General features: G+C 61.7%; 1 long non-coding RNA gene across 2 annotated transcripts; it reads right to left on the bottom strand.

Moving 5' to 3' along the window:
• Nucleotides 1–319: 319 nt before the first annotated feature.
• On the bottom strand, nucleotides 320–5053 carry LOC117284744. 2 transcript variants are annotated; one of them, XR_004515845.1, is made up of 2 exons: nucleotides 1879–5053; nucleotides 320–1219 (listed from the first exon to the last, which is right to left on the bottom strand). It is a non-coding gene; the product is annotated as an uncharacterized LOC117284744 (long non-coding RNA). The 2 variants fall into 2 exon arrangements; XR_004515844.1 differs by having other exon boundaries at nucleotides 1907–5053.
• Between the last annotated feature and the right edge of the window lie 6 nt (nucleotides 5054–5059).

Raw genomic sequence — 5059 nt, 5'->3', positions numbered from 1 at the left:
CAGGGCTGCCTCCGGGACGCGTCTGTGCCGTGTGCCGCGCGTCCGTCCGCCTGTGTCGCTGTGAACTACACCTCCGCGCTCTGCCTGTCGGTTCACCCGTGACACGGTCGTGTCTGTCGCTTCTACCACATGCACCCGTCAGCCACGCGTCCACCCAGCTCTGACATTCTCTCTCTCCATGATCTGTGACTGTGCCCGTCCATCTCTGCCCCGTGTGACCGTCACCGGCCTCTTCCAGTCTCTCCCTCTCCCCGCTGCTTCCGTAGAAAACTCTGACACAAAAGCCCACAGGACACCAGCCGCTGACACACTGACCTCCGATTCGATTTCCTTTTAGCCGCGAACCCAGCCGCGAACCCAGCCGCTCACTCCGTGCGCGGAGGGAAACGCGGGTCCGCGCGCACCGGCCTCACTCTTTCTCCGCCCTTCCCGCTCCCCCGCTCCGTCTCGCGGTCCCCGCCCTCTGAGAACGGCCTCTCTCCCTCCGTCCCGTGATCCACCTTTCATTTTGCTCTTCTGTTTCACACTCTGCGATTCTCACAGAAGAGAAACCATGAGACGCTGACGCTCCTGTGCCTGGTTTCCGTCCCTCGGCCTCACCGTCTCGGGGTGCTTCGAGTCTTCCAAAAATGCCTCTGGCCCGTCCTTCTTCGGGGCCGCGTAGTACTCCACCGTGCGGCCCGAGCGTCCCCCGAGGTGTGAAACTCAGCTGTGTCCCTTCGGTCAATGTTGACAAAACGTGTTGCGGAACGAAACGTCCACACTCGCAGCCCCGTGGCTAACGGGAAGTGAAATCGTCGCTCTGGTTTCGGTGCAAACACCGACTAGTCGTGTCCAGATGTGGGTGGGGGAAGAGGTAAAAGACGTGGAGACACCGGCCTTCGCGTTTTGTTTTGTGTTGTGTTTTGAAGGCAGGGTTTCTCCCGGCACGCACTCGAGAGGCTGAGGCAGGGGGATCTCCCCCGTGAGTCCAAGGCCAGCCTGTGCTACATGATGAATCCCACGGCGTCAAACCTGCATCCCAACAGAAAGGCAGCTACGGGATCTGTGGAGGAACCCTGGTGCTGCCAGCACTCCGGGAGGCTGAGGCAGGAAGGTTGCTACTGCCAGTTCAGCCTGAGCAGTTCAGTCATTTAGCAAGGCCCTGTCTCAAATTTGTTTTTTAAAAATGGGCTGGGGTGGAGCTGGGCGCACAGGTCCTGGGTTCAACCACCCGGTGCTGCAAAAACAAAACAACAGAGAAGAAATAGCTTGACAAGGCTGGCTGCACAGGTGGATGCCTGTGATCCCAGCTCCTCTGGAGGCTGAGGCAGGAGGGTCCCAAGCTAGAGCCGCCAACTCCCCACCCAGTGCCGGCATCTCCACCCCAGGCCTCCTGTGCTGTGTGCCAGGCCGCCAGGAGATCCTCCTGCCTCAGCCCCCACTTCACGGCCGGAAGATGCAAGAAACGGGCCCCGCTGACACCTCCACCTTCGTCCAGGGAGGCCCGGGTCAGCGGAGGCGTACAAATCGCAGTGCAGGGCCACACATGCACACGTGTATACCGCGTGCACGGATCCGATCCCGCGTCGCACACAGCGCGCCCCTCCAACCTCTAGTAGTCGTAACTCTCTGCTCACTTTGGCCTTTTTAGCCTCCATGTGTGAGGAAGGAGTTGGAATTCCCGGCTTTCCGTGTCTGGCTTATGTCACCGCACATCACACCCATCAGTTCTACCCACGTCACGGCAGGTGATTGCGTGACCCCTTTTTCGTGGCTGTATAATATTCCTCGTGGTATTCTATATTTCAACTTCTGCACAGGGGCCGTGATACGGGAGCAGCCTGGGTGCCACGAATAAGGGAGGGGGAGAGGGGAACGTGGCGATGTGTCACCCACCTCCCGCCTTGGCTCTGCTCCTCCCCACCTTTGACAGGAACAGCGCAGCTGTTTTAAAAACAGGAAGATGCAGCAAAAACACCATCTGCTTGCTGTCCAGTCCGTCTCCCTGAGAAGAGACAAAGAGAGAGAGAGAGAGACAGGGAGAGACAGAGACATTCACTGACTTGAGACCCTCCTGCCTCAGCTTCTCTGTGCGCTGGATGCCAGTCATGCGCCCCCGCCAGGTGTTTGTGTGCTAACCACACCGCACCCCAACAGAGCGGCAGCTTCTGTGCCTTCCCATTCACCTCTCTGCTCCCGCAAATCCCTTTTTCCACGTCCACACCCGGCTGTGACCGCCCCATGCCGCTGTTTCTGCTCGCACCCATCCTTTTGATGGCTGCATAGTATTCCAACCTTGTCTGCGCCCCGCTTCCTGTGTGCCTCGGTCCAGGGAGGCAGTCCGGGGGCTTCCGCTTCATGGTTACGGTAATCAGTGCTCCCCGCCTCCCAGCAAAGTCCCCGCCGGGTCCCTGGGGCCCCGGATGCTTCCTGTCTACATCAGGGAGGCACAGGCCCCAGGCCCAGGTGTGGGTGGCGCTGGCTCCTCCGAGTCCTGGCTCCTGGGGTCCTGGGTCCTCACACCTGCATCCCTCCTGTGTGTCCGGGTCCTCCGGCCTCTTCTCAGAGGGACCCAGCCCTGTCGGGTCGGGGCCACCCTGGGGACTCAGTTTACCTCCACGGCTCCTTAAGACCCAGTCTCCATACACAGCTGCAGCCTGAGGTCCTGGGGTCAGGAGTCAATCTACAAACATTCGGTCTCCACACAGCCTCGGCCTGGGGGCCTGGGGGTCAGAGAGTCAGTCTGTGAACACTCGGGCCTGCAGCTCAGCCCAAAGCCCCAGGAAAGCGTGCAGAAAATCAACACCCAGCCAGGCTTTTCCGATCCCGGCCCCGCAGCTGAAGATTTTACGAAGCAAACACGCGTGTGGCAGCGGAGCCCCAGGTCACAGACACCGCATTGCCGACGGCCGGACGAGCCCTGCAGCCTGGGCACGGCCCGGTGACTCGAACTCAGTGCAGGGAGCCGGCTCCGTATGCAAAGCAGCAGCCACAGCCCGGGTTAGCAGAGAGAGGAAGAGGCCCGGCTCTTTCACAGCCTCAGTTTGGCTCCAGCTGAGGGGCTGCGCACTGCGTCACCGCCCTCCCCAGCCTCCGTGAGTCCCAGGGATGCCGGGGCGGGGGGGCGGTGGTGGCGGAGGGAGGCGCGGGCGGAGTGCGGGGCGCCATGCTCGGGAGGCTGAGGCGTGAGGGTCTCCAGTTGGAGACGCAGGCAACGTGGGCTCCGGACAGAAACCCGGGCACAGATGGCTTCTCTGCTTCCAAAGTCACTGTCTTAGGAGTCGAGGGGGCAGCCGTCCTCCTGGCCCTCAGGGAGGCTGAGGCAGGAGGACCACAAGCCGCGGCCCGGCGCGAGACCCCGGCTCAGAATGAGAAACAAAGGAAAGAGCCCAAGCCTGGCCCTAAATAGCTGGGTAAACAAATGAGCTGCACCGGACGCCGTCCCTGCCCTGTCCTTAACTTTTTTAAAAAAAAATGTTTATTTTTAAGACAGGGTCTCGGTAAAGTCACCATGCTACCAAGGCGGGGCTCAAATATGTGATCCTCCCGCCTCAGCCTTCCGGAGCACAGGGAGGGACAGCTTCAGTGATTAAAACCAGTATGGGTCTGCTGCCAATGGCTGATTGGCTGATCGGGTCGGGCAGTTTGGAAAAGGTTCTGTGACTGGAGTAGAAGCCTAACCTGCACCAGCTCAGGTCAACGTGGACTCTGAGAGCGTCTCTCTCTGGGATGCAAGGGCTCCAGGTCCGGCTGTATCCAGGAGCTTAAGTGCCTCATGGGGCTGCTGCCCCTCGGGGGTTCCCGACCACCCTGGGGCGATCATTGAACCTGGGCACAGCCTGGGGCCGCCCCATGCCCGTCTCCCACCTCCAGCCCTGAAGGCAGCTGACCCTGTCCCTGAGACCCGACGCTTGTCCCTTGGGGCTCGGGGACACGGAGCCCAGCACAGCCAGACTGAGAAACACACCGGTTGTGCCCGGGAAAGTGCACCCTGCTTGGTGCTGGGGTCTCTGTGCCCTGGCTCTAGTTTCCCTCCAGAGCTGCAGGAAGCAGAGGCAGGACAATCTCTCATGGTCTCCATCCTTTTCCCAGGGGACCGAGGGGCTCCTGAGGGCCTGGGGTCCTCACAACACCCTGGGGACCCTGCGGGGCCTCTCTGCTGTTTCCCTACCTCCCCTCCTCTCCCAGGCCAGGGCAGCAAGCGGCCCCAGGGTGGACACTGCAGGCCGCGGGGTGGGGTCCCCACAGGGGCCGGAAGTCAGGCTGCAGCTGCTTTGTCTCCAGGCCCAGGGACGGCAGATCGTGGCCAGGAGGAAGAGGCAGGAAACACCGGGAGGAACAGAGGCTGAGGAGTCGGGGCTGGGGTACCGCCGAGGCTGGGGCGTGAACCCCAAGTTTCAGGCTCTGCTGCTGGCCATGGGGCCATGGGAGGGTTAGGAATGAGGCACTCATCACCGGGGATCCTCCCGGCTCTCTAGGAGGCTGAGGCAGGAGGGTGCACGATGGAGCCCAGGCTGGGCAGCTGGGCAAGACCCTGCCTCAAAATCAACGTTGTTTCAGAAAAGGGCTGGGACGAAGCTCAGTGCAGAGGCTCTGGGTTCGATTCCCGGTAGGACAAAATAACAACAACTATAATAGCAACAGCGGGGGCGTCGGCGTGCAGACCGAGCCGAGCACCAGCACCGCGCGTGGATCCAGGGCAGAGTCTCCTCCTCGCTCCAAAAGGACTCCCTGCCCCTTCCCCAGCCCCGGGTGACCACAGCGGGGTCCACAGCTGTGGGCGCTCGTGCCCCGTGTCCCTCTGGTCTCTCCCCGAGGCCCAGGTCCACCGAGTCTGCCCAGGTCACAGCAGGTGACAGAGTCCCGGCCCTTTTTCATGGCCGGGTAACATTCCGCCGGCTGGAAAGACCACCTCGTGTTTGTCGCTGCCCTGCACTGGGTGTTGGGGTGGTTTCCACTCTTGCTGCTGGGTATGGTGAGGCCACGAGCAACCCACACATCCACCCCTCGGCCCAGGCTCCGCCCTCTGTCGTGCATGCCCGCGCTTTCGTATTCCCTTTGCAGTCCGCCGTCTCCG

This window comes from Fukomys damarensis, unplaced genomic scaffold, assembly GCF_012274545.1.
Source record: "Fukomys damarensis isolate Sample0158 unplaced genomic scaffold, DMR_v1.0_HiC HiC_scaffold_39, whole genome shotgun sequence".
Lineage (NCBI taxonomy): Eukaryota > Metazoa > Chordata > Mammalia > Rodentia > Bathyergidae > Fukomys > Fukomys damarensis.
The sequence above is the reverse complement of the archived record's forward strand: the minus strand, read 5'-3'. Positions and strand labels throughout refer to the sequence as shown.